This window comes from Myxocyprinus asiaticus, chromosome 6, assembly GCF_019703515.2.
Source record: "Myxocyprinus asiaticus isolate MX2 ecotype Aquarium Trade chromosome 6, UBuf_Myxa_2, whole genome shotgun sequence".
NCBI lineage: Eukaryota > Metazoa > Chordata > Actinopteri > Cypriniformes > Catostomidae > Myxocyprinus > Myxocyprinus asiaticus.
Window position 1 is genome coordinate 40582000 of NC_059349.1, and position 23837 is coordinate 40605836.

The 23837-nt window shown below is 38.3% G+C and overlaps 1 protein-coding gene across 5 annotated transcripts in view; it reads right to left on the reverse strand.

Moving 5' to 3' along the window:
• spsb4a (splA/ryanodine receptor domain and SOCS box containing 4a) overlaps positions 1–23837 on the reverse strand; it is a 122804-nt gene that overhangs the window by 58548 nt on the left and 40419 nt on the right. Inside the window, exon 1 of one of the 5 annotated variants that reach the window (XM_051700287.1) lies at positions 2621–3075. The exons of the other annotated variants lie outside the window; for them this stretch is intronic. The gene's annotated coding sequence lies outside the window, so the exon portion shown is untranslated. Of the gene's footprint in view, positions 1–2620; positions 3076–23837 lie in introns of those variants that run through there. 5 annotated transcript variants of the gene reach the window in all.

The following is a 23837-nucleotide window of genomic DNA, read 5'->3' on the forward strand; positions in this document are numbered from 1 at the left end:
AGTGGCCCTCTCCAAAGGAGGGACATTGAATGGTTTAGGCAAATGGTTGTGTAGCTCTTTACACGGTTAACAGCTGAGCTCTAAACTCTCCCAGCAGAGCAGCTCCAGTCAGCTCTTTCCAGCCCACTGCTCTCAGACAACACACTCAGTGATTAAAGCAGTCCCACTGCCCTCCTCATCCCACACACACACACACACACACACACACACACTCAGTGTCCTCATCCCATACCGCTCGCAACACATAAATAAAAATGCACACAGACACATGGGCAGAGACCACTTAAAAAAATACCATAGTATTGCCATAGTTTTTGGACATGGTGCAAAGGTAATACCATAGTGTATGAATATGTTAATCTTTCAGTACTACATATATGTCAAAATACCATGGTATTACCATGATTTTGGACATTTACCATGGTAATATCATGGCTTTTAGGACATGTACCATGGTAACACCATGTAAATATCATCGTATATCAATATGGTAATCTTTCAGTGCTTTCAAAGTTGCATGCCACGGTATTATCATGCCTTTTTTTGGACATGTACCATAGCCATACCATGTTTTTGGACATGTACCATGGTAATACCATGGTATATAAATATGGTAATCTTTCTGTACTACAGTATATCAAAGTAGCATGGTATTTCCATGGCTTTTTGGATATGTAACATGGTATATGAATGTAAATACCATGTTATATGAATATGGCAAAGTTTCATTGCTTTCAGCGTAGCATGCCAATGTATTTTGGATTTTTGGACATGTACCATGGTAATACCAGGTAAATACCATGATATATATAAATATGGGAATCTTTTAGCACTATGGTATATATCAAAGTAGCATGGTTTCATCATTGTACATTTCTAAAAAGTTAAGATAATGATACAGGAATATGATAATCATACAATACCATGGTACAGTATATTGGAAAGTAACATGGTATTACTACTTGATACCACTGTAACAGCACTTCAGTACTGTATACATCAAAGTAGCATGGTCTTACCATGTTTTTGGACATGCACAGTAACATGGTAATTCCATGGCTTTTTGGAAATCTACCATCATAATACCATGTAAATACCATTTTATATGAATATGGTAATGTTTCAGTGTTTCCAAAGTTGCATGCCATTGTATTATTGCTTTTTGGATATGTACCATAGTAATACCTTTTGGCTTTTTGGACATGTACCATGGTAATACCATGGCTTTTTGAACATGTACAGTACCATGGTAATACCATAGCTTTTTGGATATGTACCATGGTAATACCTTGGCTTTTTGGACATGTATCATAGTAATACTATGTAAATATCATGTTTTATGAATATGGTAATGTTTCGGTGCTTCAAAGTTGCATGCCATGGTATTATGGCTTTTTGGACATGTACCATGGTAAAACCTTGGCTTTTTGGACATCTTCCATTGTAATACAATTTAAATGCCATTGTATGAATATGGTAATATTTCAGTGCTTTCAATGTAGCATGCCAATGTATTTTTGGCTTTTTGGATATGTATCATGGTAATACCAGGTAATTACCATGGTATATAAATATGAGAATCTTTCAGCACTATGGTATATATCAAAGTAGCATGGTATTATCATGGTACATTTCGAAAAACTATTATAATGAAATAGGAATATGATAATCATTGGTACAATACCATGGTACAGTATATTGGAAAGTAATGTGGTATTACTACTTGATACCACTGTAACAGTACTTCTTTATAAGGGATGCCCCTCTGCCCTCTTAAACAAAAAAGAAACAAACACACACACCGAGTGACTGCTCCATAAACATTCCATCACTGGAAACACAGCCACATGCGCGCAAATAGACATGTAAATCCATAAGCCCCACATGCACACAAACATGAGAAACAAAATGAAAAGCATTCAAATCTGCTCCCTGCGCTGAGAGTCAGCTTGCGCTGTAGGAGCATTTCCTCTCAACATCAAACAAGAGGAAAGAGAAAGAGAGGAAAGACAAATGATAGCAGTGACGTTCGACGCGGGGAGGAGAGAGTCCAACCGTTCCCTCTCTCCTCTAATTACTTTATCTGATCACACATGGCAGCTGAGAAAACATGAGCCGTAGGTTAAGGTGGAAATACTTCTCTTTCCAACCTGCAAACGCACACTCTCTGCAAGAACAGAACAGGCCACTGGGTTCCTATGACCCCACCACAGCCTACGGCACGCATCTCAGAAAGTATTGAATGCATGGAAATCCCAGGTTTGAAAACATCACAGGAGTCAACATGCTTCAGCATGGGTGGCAGTAACATCCAAAACAAAGAAGAAGAAAAAATATCTATGCGTATCCTAGCCAGGGTGGATCAAACCTCTATTAGAGGAACTAAAGACAACAGAAAAAGACTGAGGATGACAGAGAAAGAGAGATAGAAAGAAAGAGTGCATGTAAGGTAACCCAAGAGAAAGAAGCCACGGAATAAAAGAACACAGGGTAGTTTCTTTGCAGAAAGAAAATGTAATCCAACTCACAGACACATGTAAACACAAAATGAGACTTGAGCATGCTACATCAAGTTCTCCAATGCACTCAAAACACACACAAAAAGGCGCACACCGCTTACACGAACACTTGTGATGGTCTATCCTGCCGAACTCAGTCTGATGTCACTCCTGAAAGGATGAAATTAGGAAAACCCAGAGGAATAAAGGACAAAAGCAGCTCCTCTCTTTGTGAGGAGCAGCACACACTAGTTCTTTCTCTCTTCTCAGGTCTCTCCCTGCTGAAGAGAGAGAAAAGGAGCTTCTCCCCAGAGATGTAACCCCCCACCCCCTCCCTAAGGTTAATCCCTGCCGTGGTAGCTTCCGTCCCACTCCGCACTCCTTACTCCGTCCTGATTATCACGCTCCGAACTCCTCACGCGCTCCCGGCTCTGTGGCCCATGGACGGCGGAAGGAAGAGAGAGAAAGGGAATGAGATACATGGAAAGAGGGAGGACGAGAAGAGAGAGATGAGAGATGGCAATGCGGGCAGCAGTGTGAGAGCTGCCTCATGATGAAAGGTGATCCACTGATCTCATCAAGCAGGGACACCAGGCAAACAGAGGGAGAGAGAAAGAAGGAGAACACGCCCCTTTCCCCACCCCCTGATGCATTCTCCTCCCTACAGTCTTTCACACTTCCTGCTGAGCCAATAAGAGGAGAGCTACTCTAAAACACACACACGCTATGAGTCTCCAGCCTGTTACTTCCAGCTCTCTGATATCTGCTTTGAAAGATAACCTGACTCCAGCGTGAGTGTCAACAACATTATGAGGAATATGAAGCAGCTCGCTATTGGTATGCCTAACTTATTCAATCTGAACATAGCACAGGAAGCTGGCACGAAAACAAGAGGGGTTTTTTTTTTTCATGATTTTTAAGAATTAAAAGGATGTTTTGAAGAAAATTTCAGTTGTAATTTGGTCTTTTTATTGTGACATTCGCTTTCTACATCGAAACTACAACCGACAGTATGTGTTCCCAAAATAACATCACAAGCAAGTGGGTAGTCATTAAGCAGAAGCTTTTATACAAAGTGATTTACAGTGCAATTACTTCAAGGACAATCCTCATGAAACAACCTGGTGTTAAATATCATGCTTAAAGGGACAGTTCACCCAAAAATTAAAATTGTCTTATCATTTACTCACCCTCATGCCATCCCAGATGTGTATAACTTTCTTTTTTTTGCTGAACACAAACAAAGATTTTTAGAAAAATATCTCAGCTCTGTAGGTCCATACAATGCAAGTGAATGGAAATTTGAAGGTCCAAAAAACACATAAAAGCAGCAGAAAAGTAATCCATATCACTCCAGTGGTTAAATCCATATTTTGAGAAGTGATATGATAGGCTTGGGTGAGAAACAGATCAATATTTAAGTCTTTTTTTTTTTTACTATAAATCTCCACTTTCAATTTCGCATTCTTCTTCTTTTGTTTTTGGCATTTCACATTCTTTGTGCATTTCATCACCTACTGAACAGGGAAAAGGACTTAACAAAAAAAGGACTTAAATATTTAACTGTTTCTCACACAAACCTATCATATCGCTTATGAAGACATGAGGTGCATCCCAAACTTCTACACTATGTCATTTTGTAGTTTAAGTAGTGCGAGTAGCATGTTTACACTGAAAATGCAGAAAAAGAAGTGTATTTTAAGTACCCGGATGATGCACTTGTTCAACCATCAAAACAGAGAGTGGAATGTTGGACACTTCATGCACTCAGCGTATGTGGCTTGCTGTACATAGCGGAAGGGACGGAGTTACCTGGCTGCGATGCTGGACTTACAAATAGTAAATAATGAAGAATGTAGCAGCTAGTGAAACTACAGTGGATACAGCACCTTACAAATGTGAGTTAAATGCTTTACCATCACCCCAAGCTGTGTGAATATGTATGTTGTTTAAGATACAAGTTTTGAACTGAGGTTGGCTAACACGTTAAAGATAGCGGCAACACATTATGTGCACTTGAAACGACACATCCATCAGCTGTTAAATGGTGAATGCTTCGGTGTAGTACAAATCTGTTAAGTGCTTCATTTGGGACGATAATACATTTAGAAAATTCATACACTACATGGCTGAGTGCACAGTATATTTTGCAAATGCATAGTGTATAGTGTGTCGTTTGGGACACAGCTATGGATTTAACCATGGCAGTGTCCCAAACTATGGAGTCGTGTGGATTACTTTTATGTAGCCTTTATGTGCTTTTTGGAGCTTCAACATTCTGGCCACCATTCACTTGCATTGTATGGATCTACAGAGCTGAGATATTCTTCTAAAAATCTTTGTTTGTGTTCAGAAGAAGAAAATCATACACATCTGGGATGGGATGAGGGTAAGAAAATGATGAGAAACTTTAAATTTTTGGGTGAACTATCCCTTTAAGGGCATGATTGATAGTTCATAGAGAGCCCATTGCGTGATTCCTTTCGGTCATGGATGTAACCAAATTTTCAAGATCAAAGGTATCAAGATCAAAGGGCATCAAAGGAAAGTATCTAAAGCTGAAGCGAGTCATTTTTTATGTTCAGATATTTTCTCAAATCCCAGCTTAATAAGTAGAAACAGCTATAAGTAAACCATTTGTTTTAACAAGTGAAAACACTGTGGTGCTATCAAAACATTGTTCTGTTTGAGCATCCCAACCAAGCTAACACAGCAACACTGGTTCAACCAATGGCACTAGTTTGGGGCAGGACAATATGTTTAGAGTATACAGTAAACATGCTTAAAAACTTACTATTTTTGCAATTCCGTTTGGTGATGGTGCAGAACTTATTAAAATATATTAAAAATACCATATCGGTAAATCACTAATACGAATATTTGCATAGGGATTTCATAAAGTACTCCATATAAGAATTCTAATCCATGAACTAAACCAACCAGCTTCGAGGAGAATCACTACATTACAAACTTTTATTTGTGAAAAAAAAAATACAATTTGAAAATAGAACAAAAGTTAAAAGACTGTGCTTAACATCTTTAATGAAGTAATGAATTACAATCCCATGAAGCACTGCAAACGACTGTTGTTGATTATAAGTATAGAATCGATATATTGAAAACATATTTCAAAATATTCAGATGATTACTAACATACAAGCAGTTTGAGGACATAGGAATACAGGTTTAATTGTGACATTCGCACAGCGTCATGGAAGTGGGCGGTCTTTTAGGGCAGTTTTTTTGCCGCAATTCTCTGATTAGTGTATTGTCCCCTTCAGGATTAATCATGGATAGTGTCTTCACCAGGAATTCCATTATTAAACTTTTTTTTTTTTTATTAAGTTGAAATAATGCAGACTGATGGCTTCAGCAGATGCATATACCATTGATTAACAGCCTCACGGTAGGTCTGTCTTTAAAGGTTATGTTATTGTTAATAATCAATTCCACAATTGAGAAAATGTATGAGATATTCTGGAACCAGACTGTTGCGCTCTATAATGGATACAGCCCTGCTTTCAGTTACAGGTTGTTTTAGAATGTCTAGAAAAGTTATTCTAGTTTTCCGGATATCTTTTTTATTAATTTGTTTTGGCTTGTTATTTAAGCAACATAAAAAACACAATTTACTAGAACTACTCTATTAGACAACCGTTTGGTAACCTGAACCAGAACTTTACCCACTGCACCACACTACCCCCAACACTTTTAATAGGCACACTTCTCAGTCAAGCTCCAGGTCTAGAATAAACACCATCGCCCTCCATCTTGCAAGCCCTGTCAAACCCAAAATGCACTCAAACCCCTCTGAGACACCCTGAATGTACTCAGTCTTTCAGGGTGACGTGAATTTCCAGACCATTTCCTCCAAGGCCACACACACAACACGAAAGGTCTGCAGCAGTAAAGAGAGAGAGAGGGTGAGTGTGTGTGTGAGAGAGAGAGGGTGGGAGAGTTACCTAGTGGTCATGTGCTCCCCCTCTCTCCCTTGAGCTAAAAACTCAATCAGTCTTTTCAGATGTGCTGACCCCCTCTCTGAGGAAGCCCAGTCTGAAGGAAGCAAGACTTGCCATGAAAACATACACAATCGCGCAGGATCAACTACACCAGACATACTTTAGGGCCATTCACCTTTACTCTAAATATACAAGCCACATCTTTTGCGGAAAAAAAAAACCCTTTGCCAACTGTGAAGAGGCAACTGTGACTGAACACCCTCAAAGGACTGCAGTGCGTGAAAATTTAAATGCGAATGAAAACGTAAAAATAAAAAAAAAATCACAGAGCTGCCAAATTCGACTACAGTGCTAGACCCAGTCAAAAAATATGATGCCTGGTGATGGATTTTGAAAGAAGTTACAGTTAGATTGATGACAACTACAAGAACAACTAGATTTTTACATATTCTGAAGCAAATGTGAAGGGTGATGTGGATGGTTGCCAGTAGTGCTGGGTACATATTTCTCAATCCGATTCAATTCCGATTCACAAACTCTTGATTCAATTAGATTCCGATTTTTATTAGATTTGATTTTGATTCTGAATAATTTGGGTAGATTTCAGATATAATATTCGATATATATGACAATTCTCCTTTTTTTGATCTCACATCAAAATCCTAACTAATTTGAGTTTTCAAATAATGAATCCAGAGAAATAAAAAGTCAGTAATAAAGCAAGTACAAAGAGGTGATGTGCCTAACAATGCACTTCAGCCGTGACCATATTCACAATATAGCACAGCCTCTCATGCCTTATTGCTTAAATAGAAAAGAGAAGCAATAGAACAAATAAAAACAATATGTGCTTGAAGTTCAATATGAAGTTTTCAAGTAAACATTGAAAAAAGTAATGAAATGTAACAAAAAACTACTTCAATTACAGCTCTTTACTGTATAATTATAACACCATGTCTGCACCAGATGCGAGTGTCACGGCGCACCTACAGTAAATGGCCATTTTGCACTGCACGCGTTGACGCTACTCTTGCCAACAAGACAAATAAACTGTTTATAATGTTCGTTTCGACGCGTCCAGTGTAGGCAGCCTCAAGCTGTTGCGATGCGACGTTGGTCGCTTAATCTTTAGACAGGGTGTAATACATAATTACTAATAGTCAAAAGAAGTGAGTGCATTTCTCGTTTTCTTATGTTGTTTGATTAATAATGACATTCTATGCATACGTGCACATAATGCACACAACCATAAGCCTATCAGTCAGTCAAACAGCACATGGGTACCAAAATAAGGAGATCAAAAGTTAAGATTCTCTATACTCTCTTTTCCTTTCGGCCTGTTGTCGTACAATTGACTGGTCGATCGCGATCAACGTAATGAGCACCACTGGCGTAGAGTACAAGATCAATCTTGTGTTTTTAAGAGTTGATATTGGGATTGTTTAAATGAAGATGTCAATTAATCTAAAAATATAACTTTTTTTAAACCTAGACCTAGTTTCCTGGACATTGCTATGCAGTTGCTTAGACTTGATATGGCTCGAGTTCCTTCTTTAATGTAAGTCTATGGAATGTTTTAGCCTGTTTTATTGTCTGCCAGACAAAAGTCTGATTGATTTAAAACCTAATATCACACCTCTCTTCAAGAAGCAGGATTTAAGCTATCATTCGTGTCTGTTAGGGGTGGGGGAAAAAATAGATTCTGTTACAAATCGCGATTCTTGAGTCAAACGATTTTTAAAATTGTCTCCCTGATGAAAATTAGCTTATTAATTTCATTAAAAAAATGACATTGTCAGCTTAATATGCTAATATAATTATAGATAAATTAAGGGAGCTATATCTATGCCGTTTTCTACATAAACAGTTTTTTTCTCTGAAAAGTTTTGTCTCTTTAATTCTTTATGTTTAATCCTTTAATCCACCACTGCTACAGCCATTAAAGTGCTGCTTGTTCACTGTTGGACATCAAATCCTCTGCTGTGGATAATGTTTCTGTTATTATGCATAATCCAGGTTTATTTGTAAGGTGTTGTGGAGAGTATTTTTTTAGGAGTCATTCTGCAGATTCTGGTTGACACAGTCCTAATAGATAGTTTGGCAGTAAAGAATATCAGTAAAAAGGCTCATTAAACTGTTGGATGCCATGTACAACATGTTGTGCACCGGCAATATTTATAAACTAACAGCAATGCGCTTTTGAATGCGTAGCAAGGATCACACTGTTACTCCAAGTGCTCCGGTTACGTTGAAGCGCGTCATTCTGTGTCCGGGATGCACATACACTGTTTTGTACTGCGCTGCATTGGAGCTTTTCTTGTTTATTTGTTGAATATCCGTTAATTACTATGTTAAAAGGCTGAGCTTAGCGTCTATACAGTATATCCCTATGAAATACATCTGATTGGGTTCAAGTGGACATAATGCATCCTTACTATACATGTGTGCCTTAATTAGTTCAGACAGCACACTAGTCGACTATGAAAATTGGTAGATTTGTACATCCCTACCTTTTACCTGCAAATTCTGCATTACAGAGTAAAACAATTCTTACGTCAGACACAATTGTTCTTCAATAAACATTTCTTTCTAAGAAAAAAAAGGAGCTAACACAGCTAACTATTTGTAACACATTCAATGGAAAGGAGGCGGTGAGAACCGGCTTGACAATATAAATAATAGTTTAATAATAAACTTAAACCAAAAGACACAAACACACACAGGTGTCGGACAGCTGTCCATAATGCTCTCTCTCTCTCGCACTGCCATCTCCAGTCGGCCTTATCCCTCTCAGGCTTAATTAGGGACCGGGTGTGCGAAATCACGACCCGGCCCCGCCCTCCACCCTGCCACACTATTGTATATCATTACATCAAAACGCAATACTTACAGAATCGCAATACTTTAAAAATCACAACTCAAATCAGCAACTAAATATTGCTGTAATATCAAACTTAGTGGTCTTTGGCAATTTCCAGCACTAATGTCAGTAGCATAAATGGTGCTGGACCAGTGATAGCTGAATTTTAACACTTAGGATTAAGGGGTTTTAAAAAAACAAACAAAAAAAAAACAATAGTAGAATAGTAGTAGTGATTGCCTTATTAAAACTGCAGAACTTATCAGTGATGTCCACAAAAAAAAAAAAAAAAAAAAGAATATTATAAATGCCATTGGTGGAACTCAACAAATTGGCATTTATCAACCCACTAAAGCAATAGGTCTTGCAAAAGAGCCTGTGGCACTAGTGTGTTTTATTTGTGAAATTAAGGATCCCTTCAAACTGTAGTCTCCAACCAAACTCTGGCCCACTACTCAGCCTTTATCTTTTAAATTGTCTCTCTCCTCTTTCCTGTGACCCAGCTGTGTAAATTGCTTTCTTGTTTTCTGCTTCAGGACATTTTAACACTTTTGGGCCAGCATGTGGTGGGGAAACAGTAGAGATGGGAGGGGATTGTGTTAATCTATAGGACAATGGAGGGAGACCCCCTTCCACGAAGAGATAATGACCCTTTGGACCTGAGGGGGATTCGACTGAGTGGCCCTCATATAATAGAGGGACTTTGGAGTGGGAGAGGGGGGCAGGCACACCTCCTGGTAACACACGTGTCACAAACAAAGCCCTTCAATGGCGTGCACCATTGCTGGAGGACAGAGAGGTGGAGGGGCAGCAAAGAGGAGAGTAGAGGGGAGTTTAAGAGGATGTTCATCTGGCAGTTACCAAACTGCCCCTGCACAGATGGCAAACACACAATGGCAGAGAAAGAGAGAAAGAGAGTAAGTGAGAAAGAAAGAGAGAGTGATGGACACATACATGGTGACAGATTTATTAATATTCTGTTTTTGTTATATGGATGGCACATGACACATATTCACAAAGCTGACATTAACTAAGACACAAAGAAACAAGTCTAAGATTACACTTATAGGTCACACGGACGCCCCTCAAGCACACAGATCTATTAACAGCACGTCCGTGCCACACACACGCATACAGATGGATGTATCCAGGAGGAAGCAACTATTTTGCCCTCAATGGCTGCTTAAATCATTGTGTGGTGGCACATGGAAAACTCTGCCACCCCTCTCCAGCAGGGTACCGGGTGCAAACAGACCAGCTGGATCCACACTGATACCATTCACCACACCCAACATGCACAAAAACCTTTGTACATACAAATTTTACCCAGAACATATAAATACAAACACACAATCTGGCATGTTAAATGTCTGAGATCAGTGATGATCATAAATGATGGTCAAAGGCAAAATATCAAATGCAATGGAACAATATTTACGAAGTAATCACTTACTTTCCTTTTATATCTTCATTTTTAATGCCCTACAGTATAGGGTTAGATCCCAGTGATATGGGGCTCTCAGTGGCATTTAATATTTTGGATTTGATCATCATTATATAATTATTTTATCAGAAACAAATTTTGACCTGGGGACCTCTTGATGAGTTGACACAAAATAACACAAAAGGAGATGTTAGGCAGAATGTACATGATACGACAGTGAATGGTGACTGGGACTGAACATTCTGCCCAACATCACCTTTTGTGTTCCATGGAAGAAATTATGCAATATGGGTTGGAAAATTACAGAATTTATTTTTGGGTGAACTATCCCTTAAAACATGAGTTATATCAGTTACAGTTTGATTTTATACTTGCTAAACTAGCTTGAGTCAGGGGGAGATTACCCCTCCTTCTGCCCTTTCATGCCCTATGTCACACTATATTCTGTCATTCAAAACCATGCGTTTGTGGGAGCCATGTGGGGATCGGACGTGTGAATGGCGAGCTCTGCGCACTTTGCTAGTTTTTAATTATTTTTATGTCATAAAATGATGAGATTCGATAGACCCTGCTAGATAACTGTTCTATGAAGTCAACATGTCAAAGAATTCAAAATCCTTGGGCTCTGGAGATATTAAAAGACACATACGTGCTCAAGCTGATACCCCAAACAGGGCCGCAAACCAGGGATTCAATTTGGATGGTGCGGCGGGAGAGATTCAATGTCAGCTGTTCAGCAAGTCTGAAATGCTGGCGAAGGCCGTGGCAGATTTAAAGGATCTTGCTGTAATACGTCGATCGATTACTGCGATGGAGACGAAATTCACTGCATTGGTTACAAGAAACGGGGACGTCGAGAAACGGATCGATTATCTGGAGTCATCAGAGAGGGAATTAGCTGCTAACCCGCTAGAGACCAAGGCAGATTTGCAGTGCGTTTGGGAAAGTTAGAAGACCTTGAGAATCGTAATCGGTGAAACAACGTCCGAATTGTTGGAATTCCTGAGCATGAGGAAGGCAGAGATATGGTGAAATTCCTAGAAGAGCTCTTCCCGAGTCTGCTTGACATAACAGGCCATAAGCTGGAAATCGAGCGAGCTCATAGAGTTCTGGCTCAGAGATCGGCTGAGGGAGACAGGCCCCGATCAATTCTGGTCAAAGTTTTGAGATCTTCAGGTAAAGATCTTGTGTTATGTGAGGCGAGGAGTAAAGGAAAGCTCTCTTGGAAGAACCACAACATTTTCTTGTTCCCAGACTTTGCGAATTCGACAAGAGAGAAACGTGATCGATTCAAGGGTTGCAAGAAACTCTTACATCAACTGAAGGTCACATTTGCACTGATGTTTCCAGCCAAATTGAGAATAGATACTAAGGATGGCTGCAAAATATTTACATGCCCACAGCAAGCATTGTCTTTCACAGAGACAATAGGGTGAGTAAGCCATTTGGTGTTTCTCACGTTGCCCCCAAGTGAGCTTGACTTGTTGAACACACACTTGACTGTCTGAGGAAGCTGGTCGCCTTTTTGTTTCTTTTTGTGTTAGTTCCGCCTATCGGCTGGAGTTTGTTTTGTGTAGTAACACTCCTTCAAAAACTCTTGCATCGATGGAGGATTGCTTTTGCACTGATGTTTCTGGCCAAATTGAGAATAGATACTAAGGATGGCCGCAAAATATTTACATGCCCACAGCAAGCATTGTCTTTCATAGAGACAATGAGGTGAGTAAGCCATTTGGTGATTTTCATGTTGCACCCAAGTGAGCTTGACTCACTCAACATTCACTTGACCGTCCAAGGAAGCTAGGCACCTTTTTTGTTTCTTTTTGTTCTGGATCCTCCTATTGGCTGGAGTTTGTTTTATGGAGTATTTTTTGGAAGGATTATGTCATCTGCTGCATTTATGAAACAGCTATTGGAAGGATTAGGTAATCTGCTGCACTTATGAAACAGCCGGCTCACTGAACATTCATTTGATTGTCCGAGGAAACTGAATGGCTTTTTTTTTGTGTGTGTGTGTGTGTGTGTGCTTGTTCCGCTAGAGGCTGGAGTTTGTTTTGTGAAGGATCCAATCTTCGAGACAGTTTTGTGAATGAATCTACACGTTCTTTGTGTTTCTTCTGCCTATTGGCTGGAGTTTGTTTTATAGATTATTTTCTGTTATGTAATTCTGTCTCACAAAATCTGTAGAGAAGCACCGGACTCGAGCTATCCGATAGCAAAGTTGTTGTGGGGGCTCTCGTAGGCATACATGGACTGTTTGAGTTTAGAGGGATGGACGCCGGTTGGTGCTGTCGTGCGCGGGTTTTATGTGCAAGTTTTTATTTTTTCTGTTTGTTTGGGGGGAAGTTCAGGGTTTGACTGTTGCACAAATGTTGGAATGTGGTCTGTATATGTCACATATTCCCTGTTTTTTTGTATTGACTTATGTTGAAATTCTGGTTTAGTTCCCTGTTCCTGTTTCCTGTTAGTTTTGTAGTCCTTTGTAGTTTCTTTTCATGATTGGTTTTCCCCTGATTGTTCCCCCAGGTGTTCCCGTTCCCTTGTTTTCCCTTGTGTATTTAAGCCCTTGTTTTCCTCTATGAAGAGACAGGAGAGGAATGAGGATCTAAATGCAGCCTTTTTAATAAAATAAAGGTAAACCAGGTAACTCAGAACATAATGAAACAAAACACAGGGAACAAAGCACAGCGTAATACAGATGAAGATTGACAAAAAAACCAGAGGAAAACAAGGGCTTAAATACACAAGGGAAAACAAGGGAATTATTGTTAATTACAAAAAAATAAAAAATAAAAAATAAAAATAAAATAAAAAATAATATAAAAAAAATAAAAAAAATAAAAACATGCGTTTGTGAAATACTTGCATCATCAATAAAGATACTACACGCAGCTGGTTTCCCCGTCCCAAGGCATGGGAAACTGTAAAAACAAAGAAATCAATGCTTGCTTTTCTTTTTGGTTATGATTTTGTTTGCTTGTATTTTTTTACTTTAATGTGACAATTAATCAATAATTCCAAGGGAAACACCTGGGGAAACAATCAGGATAAAACCAATCATGAAAAGAAACTACAAAGGACTACAAAACTAACAAGAAACAGGAACAGGGAACTAAACCAGAATTTCAACATAAAAGTCAATACAAAAAACAGGGAATATGTGACATTGTAATTTAATTTTTGACACACAATCTATTTTTTTCAAATGTTAGAATGAGTGGATTGTCTCTCTCTACGTGGAATGTGAATGGGTTGGGGCACCCCATAAAAAGAAGGAACGTAAGAAATATGATATAGTGTTTCTTCAAGAAACGCATCTTTCCCCGCAGGAAGCTGAAAAATTTGGGAAGATATGGGGTGGACATGTTTTCTTTAGTGCTGGCTCGAGTAAGAGCAGGGAGTCATTACATTGATAAGTAAACATCTACAATTCAAATGTCTCAAACAGATTAAAGATAAATTAGGAAAAGTCATTATTGTTTTAGCAGAAATTCAGGGGCAAAGACTGATTTTGGCTAATATTTACGCAACTAACTTTGATGATCAGGGCATTTTTATAGATCTTGAAGGGATGTTGCAAGCCGTTGGCACCCCTCATTATATAATATTGGGAAGAGACTTTAATCTATTGATGGATTCAGTCCTTGATCATAGTGAAGCAAAAGTGTGTAAGCAACATTGACGCTTCACAGGATGTGTAAAAATCTTGGTCTTACAGATATTTGGAGACTTTTAAACCCATCTGGGAGGGACAATACATTTTTTTTATCAGTCCATAAGATTTATTCTAGAATAGATTTTTTTTTTTAAATATATAAATCCCTCATTTCATCAGTTGTTGATTATTCAATTGGAAACATCTTAGTCTCAGATCATGCCCTGGTGAGTTTAGAGGTGTTGCCACATATGGAGAAAAAGAAATCATATAGTTGGCACTTTAATGTATCCCTTTTGCAAAATCCTGATTTCCAACAAAAGTTAAAGGCTGAAATCAATGTCTATATGGAGACCAGCTGGTCCTCAGTATCCTCTGTGGGTGTGGCTTGGGAGGATTTTTGGCTATTCAGGGCAAGGCAGTCATAGTGTTCGGGGGACAAAGCAGGAAAACTTTTGGCTAGATATATAAAGCAGAAAGAGTCTTTTTCTACCATTCCCTCAGTGAAATCTGCTGGTGGTGAAATTTTTACCTCGGCCATTGATATTAATAATGCTTTTAAAGAAATCTTGATCTCTATAGTTCCATGTCTTTGTCTACTGATGAGGATATTAGAAATTTTGTGGAACCATTAGAATTCCCTAAACTGACGACTGAGCAAAAAAATTATCTTGATTCTGAGATAAACTTTGAGGAGCTTGGCGAGGTAATTAAGACCTTGCCTTAAGGCAAGTCTCCGGGGCCAGATGGCTTTGCCACTAAGTTTTTCAGATCTTATGCTACAGAACTGGCTCCACTTTTGTTAGAAGTTTATACAAAATCATTAAAGAATGGAAAGCTTCCACCAACAATGACACAAGTCTGGATCAGTCTGATTCTTAAAAAGGACAAAGACCCAAGCGAGTGTAAGAGTTATTGTCCAATTTCCCTGATCCAGCTAGACATTAAAATATTGTCAAAAATTTTAGCTAACCGATTAAGTAAAGTTATGACATCTCTTATATATATATATATAGATCAGGTGGGGTTTATTCGGGGCCGCAGCTCTTCTAACAACATTAGGTGTTTCATCAATATTATGTGGTCAGTGGTGAATGATCAGACACCGGTCGTGGCCATCTCACTTGACTCTGAAAAGGCGTTTGATAGGGTAGAATGGGATTAACTTTTTAAGATTTTGGAAATATACTGTACATGTTCGGAAATACTTTTATTGGATGGATTAAGTTACTTTATAGACACCTGGTAGTGGCGGTACAAACAAATGGATTAATTTCAGATTATTTTACTCTGGATAGGGGCACCTGGCAGGGTTGCCCTCTTTCCCCATTATTGTTCTGTCTTGCCCTGGAACCATTAGCAGCCACGATAAGAAGGGAAGATGATTTTCCAGGGGTGGTGGCGGGAGGTGTGGCGCATAAGCTTTTGCTTTACGCAGATGATATTTTATTTTTTGTCTCCGACTCCACTAGATCTATGCCTTGCCTCCACAGAATTATTAATTCCTTTTCTAAGTTCTCAGGATACAGAGTTAATTGGTCTAAATCCAAAGCTTTGGCTCTGACAGCATACTGCCCAGTAACGGCTTTTCAGCTGGGCACCTTCCAGTGGGCCAAACAGGCCATTAAGTATTTTGGTATTTTATTCACAGAAAATTTGTCTGATTTAGATAGAGTGAATTTTGATCTCTTAATAAAAAGGTTTTCGAGCGATGTGGGCAGATGGGCTTCATTACATTTATCAATGATTGGGAAGGTTAATGTTATAACAATGAATTATATTTCAAAATTTAACTACCTGCTACAATCTCTCCCTGTAGATGACCCCCTCTCTTATTTCAAGCAGTTTGAAAGCATAGCGAAGTCCTTCATTTGGAATGGTAAGCGTCCCAGATTACATTTCAATAAGTTACATAGGCCGATTGACAAAGGTGGGCTAGGCCTACCAAAGATTTTGTTTTATTATTATGCATTCAGTCTCAGACATTTGCCTCACTGGTCACATCCACCTGAGAGAGCCCCTCCCTGGCTTGGTATTGAACAGGAAGTTCTTGCCCCTATTTCGCCATTGCAAAGCCTTTCTATCAAAATATTTGGAGTAGTTCAGTCACACCCCATTATCTCGCATTTGCACGTGGTATGGACAAAAGTCTCCAGAGTGTTTAACTCTGACATTTATTTAAATGTTGCCTCAAGCATATGTCAGAACCCAAAATGATGTATTAATAAGTCCCCTTTCTGCTGGTCAGAGTGGACTGTGAGGGAGGTTAATACGCTCCGTGACCTATATGAGAGTGGAGTGTCGAGATATTTTGAAAATTTGGTTCAACATTTTGGGATTCCCAGATCTCAGTTTTATAGGTATTTACAACTGCGCCACCTGCTCTGTACTATTTTTGGGAGTAGCATACACCCCCCTAAAGCGGCAGATACTCTGGGAATGGTGATTACTGCTTTTGGAAAAGGTCATGAGGCATCAGTTTATTACTCACTGCTAATTCAGAGTCTGGGGGACAGAGCTTTAACTTCTATCAAGAGATTATGGGAGAAAGATTTCAGCTTGGTATTGGAGGAGTGAGTGTGGGCTAGGATTCTAAAAAAACATCAAGTCTGCATCTAGAGATGCAAGGGTGCGCCTTATACAATTAAAGATTTTACATAGATTTGATTGGACCCCTCTAGATTGTATAGGGTTGGTCTTAAAGACACACCCACCTGCTGACGATGCCAGTTGGAGGATGGAGACACGGCCCATGTTTTTTGGTGGTGTATTGAGATCCAGGAATTCTGATTCAAGGTTCAGAGTTTTGTGTGTGACATGGTGGGCACTCAGGTTTCATTTTGCCCCAGACTCTGTGTTTTGGGCGATGGGGTGGTCATCGATGTGGAGAATGGTCACATAGAGAATTGGGTTCTGACATGTGTGATGATCGCCAGGCAGATTATTTTGAGGGGTTGGAGGTCAGCTGGTGTGCCCCCATTTCAGAAGTTATGCACAGAGGGTGGCAGCTTTTGAAGAGGTGTCATTTGGAAGATGGGGTAACTTAGATTTGTTTTTAGAGTTATTTAGAGTTTCTGGAGAGCTCTCGGTGTGGGGTGAGGAGAGAGTAGTATAGTTTTAACAGAGTATGATTATTATATATATATATATATTTGTTAGTGTGTTTGTTTGCTTTTTTTCTGTATATTTACTCATGTGTGACCACGGGGATGTTTGTTGGGGGGCGGGGTTGGGGAGGTTGTGGGGTTTAAATGTTGATTGTGTGTGTGTGTGTGTGTATATATATATATATATATATATATATATATATATATATATATATATATATATATATATGTTTTAGCTTTTCTTTATTATTGTAAGAATTAATGAAAAATGTTAATTACAAAAAAAAAACAACAAAAAAAACATACGTTTGTGAAATACTTGCATCATCAATAAAGATACTACACGCAGCTGTTTTCCCCATCCCAAGGCATGGGAAATTGTAAAAACAAAGAAAACAATGCTTGCTTTTCTTTTTGATTATGATTTTGTTTGCTTGTATTTTTTTACTTTACTGTGACAATTAATCAATAATTCCAGTAAATTCCTTGTTGCTGACTAAAAAATGAAAAATGGATTCACTCCATCTGTGCCTTTCTGTATTCGTCATCAAAATTCCTACTGAACATTAGGACTGGGTACAAATATTGATTTTCCAATCATGATCAATGTTGTTTGTAATTCAGTTACAAAGTAATTAGTTACTGTAATTTAATTACTTTTAAGTCAAAAAGAAGTGTAAGACATTACATTTTAAATTCTTATAATCAGATTACAGTTACTGACTTTCAAATCATTTGTAATAATTTTAAGTACATTATATTTTTATGTTTATTTATTTTTTGGGGGATTTTCTCCTCTTTTTTTCCCCAATTTGGAATGCCCAATTCCCAATGTGCTCTAAGTCCTTGTGGTGGCATAGTGATTTGCCTCAATCTGGGTGGCAGAGGACAAATCTCAGTTGCCTCCACATCTGAGACTCTCAACCTGTGCATCTCATCATGTGGCTTGTTGAGTGCATTACTGTGTGTGGAGGCTTCACACCATCCACCACAGCATCCATGCATAACTCACCACACGCCCCACGAGAGTGAACCACATTATAGCAATCATGAGGAGGTTACCCCATGTGACTCTACCCTCCCTAGCAACCGGGCCAATTTGGTTGCTTGGGAGACCCAGCTGGAGTCACTCAGCACACCCTGGGATTTGAACTAGTGAACTCCAGGGGTGGTAGCTAACATCTTTACCATTGAGCTACCCAGGTCCCCTTTTATGCTTATTTCTAATATATTATTGATGTAGATTACATGAATTATGTCCCTGTAACAAGTCATTGTGAAGGAGAAATGTGAGGTGCTGAGTGTATGACTTGTGTGTAACAATAAATTAGGAAGAAATATATACATTATTTTAAATTTGTTGAGCAGAAAAGTGTTTTATAAGTAACTTAAAAGTAATTACAAATGTGATTACTTTTTCAATGAAGTAATTAGTGTCTCTTTTAATATCCTTTCTGCTCTTTAGAGTCAATTGTCGATCATGAATAGCACAATGATGTAAAGAAGCCATTCGAGTCCTCTCTTGTTCATATGCGCTCATTACAGAACTGAAGGTTTTCTTAAACAGACAGTACCGATTTTTAGCAAGTGTTCTACAAATCAATGTAAATACATGTAAATAGTATACATTATGCATTAAACAATAAACATGTAACAAAATACAGCTGCAAGCAACCATTACAGGGCTAAGCACCAGCATGTCAACCACTGAACAATAATAAACACAACCTAAAAATAACAGAACAAGCTCAGATCATGCTGCTCAAGGATGGATTTGAACCCATGACTCCCTATTTTGGAGTCTAGTGTGCTAGCCACTACACCACACATCCAAAGAGCTGTTAGTTAATCCGAGCACAGCTGTTACCATCAACTTTATATTCATGTAACTTTTCAACAAAGAGGGGAAAAAAACATTTGCTTAGGGAAAAGCTCAGCAACCATTCAGTAAACAGAATTCAAAAATCTCCAATATGGCAAGTATTACACCATAATAAGCAACACATTGTATGAATATGGCATACAAACCACCCCCCACACTACTTCACAAGTCACCTAAAAAGTGAAAAAGTTTCACAGGTGCTAAAGAGACATACCAAGTGGAGAGTCCGCAGGTTTTGAATAAAACATTTATTTGCAATGGTGGTGTGCTTATATGGCTGATATCAAACACAACAGAAAGAAAGAACAAACTGGTCATGATGCATTTTGCAATTACCTAAAGTTTTTCCAGCTGCCCCAAGCTGGTCTCAAACCAGCAACCTTTCAACCTCTACAGTACATGGGTACAGTGCACCATACTGCTGGACCACATTGCCACAGGTGCTGAAGAAATATACCAAGCTGAGAGTCAGCATGTTTTGAATTTAAAAAAGTATTCAAAATGGCAGTGAGCAGATAAGGCTGATATCAAACACAGCCATAATGTATTTAGCAAATACTCAACATTTTTCAAGTTGCCCCAAGCTGGTCTCAAACTCCAGAGCACAAAGGAATGCCGCACTGCGCCACATTGGCACAGGTTTTACAGATGCTGAAGAGATATACCAAAAGCAGAGTAAGTATGTTTTCAATTTAAAAAGTATTCAAAAGGGTGGAGTGTTGATATGGCTGATATCAAACACAGCAGAAAAAAGAACAAACAGGTCATGAGGCAATTTGCAATTACTCAAAATTTTTCCAGCACAGCACACAGGTATGGTACACCATACAGCTGGACCACATTGCCACAGGTTTTACAGTTGCTGAAGGGACATACTAAGCTGAGAGTAAGCAAGTATTGAATATAAGAGCCGTCATGGCTGATATCAAACACAGCAGAAAGAAAGAACAGACTGGTCATGATGTATTTAACTGATTAGCATGCTAGCTGATTAGCATGTTAAACTAATGTTGCTTACGGATAGCATTGTGATCAAATAGTCTTACAACTGTGTTGGTAAGCATGCTAACTGATTAGCATGCTAACCGATTATCATGCTAAGCTAATGTTGCCCTACGAATAGCATTGTGATCATTTAGCCTTATAAGACAGAAAACCCAACAGTTAGCATGCTAACCGATTAGCATGCTAAGTTATCATAGCATGTAGCATGATAACCATGCTAAACAGACCATGTTCTTTTGAACTACATGTGATGCTGTCTCCAAACTTCTCAATAATTTCAAAAGATATCACATTCAGTAAACAATACAAATATCTCCAGTACAATATAACATCTACTTTAACGTTGGACCACCTGGGAATCAAACCCACAAACTTTTGAACTAAAAAGCAATGCTTTAACACATGGAGCCACTCAGTTGACATGGCCATTAAGTGGTAAAGAGACTTCCTGAGGTTAGAGTCAGCACTCAAGTGTACATTATCTTTTGAACTATAGGTGGTGCTGTCTCCAAACTGCTCAAGTATGTCATCAAGGCAATGATGTCAATGATGCATACCAATTCTCTTTAAAACCCGACAATGAATTTAATGTATTGAAATTGATTATAAATTGAAATTGATTACAAAATGATATCATTTTGTAATCAATTTCAAATTGTAATAAATTTCAATTTGGTTGATAGTATAGTTGATATAAAAAATTGGTATTGCACAAATCTTCATGGCCCACAGAATCCATAGACACCAACCTCATGATTTTAGGACACACAGTTCAAAAGGTACGGGCAAAAGTAGCAATTTTTTACATCTTTTGACCCATTGGTGATGCTGTCACAAAACTCTGCTTGTGCCCTCTGGTCCTCATGAAGCATACTAAGCTTCATTTCGATAGGACATAGTGTTCCCGAGATACAGCCTCAAATCTGTTTTCATGGCCACCTCGTTAAATATCATTTTGCGTAACTTTTCAACAAAGGCAAAAATAAAAATGTGTATTTATTCAATCTGTGCAACTCAGTCTGGAGATTATTTTGAGACCTTGCTTGGCAGAACTGGGTAATGTTTGAAGGAACAGTAGTGAAAAGATGATTAATGACATAATCCAAGATGGCGGCCACTGTAATGGGCAGACTTTTAATGTAAGTGATCCAAGTGAATCATCAAGAGGAGTGTAAACAGTCAAAAAAAGAATTGTGTCTCTAGGCCAAATGGTTAAAAAAATACACGCAAAAGAAAAGTGAATTTTTGACATGGTGGTGGCGTTAAAGAGTATGTTCTATGGGCTGCCATAAACTGACATATATATACAGTATATACTATCTATCTATCTCTCTCTCTCTCTCTCTCTCTCTCTCTCTCTCTATCTCTCTATATATATATATATATATATATATATATATATATATATATATATATATCGATTTCGGTCGATTTAACGTGTTAATTCAGTGCGATTAATTTTATTAAATAAATTTAAAAAAATTAACGCAATTAATCGCAATGTCCCCAGATCATAATAAGGAAGATTCCTGAGAAATGCAAGCTTGTAGTACCACCTGTTTACTCCAGTGGGCAGTAAGCGAAACAGCTGTATGGGCAACGCGCAGTTTATACAGAGAACAAAACAACCCTTCAGCAGAAGCACAACACGAACATGCGTTATGTTCTTGCGTTCAAAACACTTGATGGAGCGCAAATCCGACCTAAAGGATCTCAAGATGTGTTCTAAGTATTAAACTATATTTAACTTGACACAGCGACCTAAAAACAGTATATTTATGATACACAAGCATCTGTCTGATGCAGGTGTACATTGATGGGTCCTTAAACAAGCCCTCATAATAAATCTCAAACTGACTGCAAAGTGACAAATTCACTTGCAAAATGGATTGCTGTGAACTGTATGCCAATGATTGGCGCATGTTCAATAATATGGTAATAAACAATACATTGTATTCTAAAGCCACTTTTTGTATTGTCTTATCAATGCTTAACTCTTCTGCCACAAGAATGTAATGCATTTTAATTATCTGAATATTTATTAATTTATATATATATATATATATATATATATATATATATATATATATATATATCCCATATGTATACCTTCAGTGCTTGGCCCCTAACTAATGGATACAATAGGGGCTACACACCTTCGGTGCTTGGCCCCTAACTAACGAATACAATAGGGGCTACGCACCTTCGGTGCTTGGCCCCTAACTAACGAATACAATAAGGGCTAAGCACCTTCAGTGCTCGGCCCCTGATAAGAAAACCAATGAAAACAATAGGTAAATATAATACATGTAATATAATATTCTTTTTATTGATGGAATACATAGATTAGTACATTTAAAAAAAGCTAAAATGTGACCTAAACGATGAAACACAAATCAAATATTTTTGTAATGCACCTAGTTAGACGGTCCTCTGTAAGTCTGGGAGAGAATTTCTTTCATATGTAAGCAAAATGGACATCATTACTGAAATATACCCATATGAATCTATATCAAATCAAAAGTGTACTGCAGTTGAAAAATAGCTAACCATATCCTCTTCTGTGCACACTTAAGAACTGTTCCTATATTATCTTAGTTTGGAAAGTTTGCTTTCATATCAAAGCAAACTATAGTTAAAGGGATAGTTCACCCAGAAATGAAAATTATGTCATCATTTACATCATTTACATTTTTCCAAACCTTTATGGCTTTCTTTCTTCTGTGGAACAGGAAAGGTGTTTGGCAGAATGTTAGCCTCGGTCACCATTCAATGTTACTGTATGGAAAAAAGTGAAAATGAATGGTAGCTGAGGCTGTCACTCCCTATCATTCTGTCAACCATTTCTTATTTGTGTTCATATAGGTTTAGAACAACATGAGGGTGTGTAAATGATGACAGAATTTTCTTTTTTTTTTTTTTACCAGATATAGTGCCCATATAAAGCTTTTAAATCAAATTGGGCACTTGGCCATGTGTGGCTGCTGCCAGGTGCATTTTCTGGTTTCTTGTAAAATCCCATTGACAGACATATTCACACATCTGTTCACAAATAGAGTAGTGTGAGAAGGAGAAAAAGCAGAAAAATCCAAAAGAATACACAAACACACCGCTTAGAGGGAGGACAGACAAACCACCACAACATGCACCCAAAAACAGACTTCAAAAACACAGCCCAGACAACAAACAGGACATTCTAAATAAAAACCTCTCAGAACACAATCACAGAAAGCAACACTACGGATGCACTTAAACCACAGACACTACTCAAACACATGACATCACCTTCCAGTTCCAAACAGTGGCTAACAGAAAATTGTATTGTACAAATTTTGGCCTGAGAGATTTGGTTTGATCTCTCTTTCAGCTTCGATCTCAGCTTGATGATTGTGCAGCTTCAATATGACGTCTGATCGTGGAGTATAGC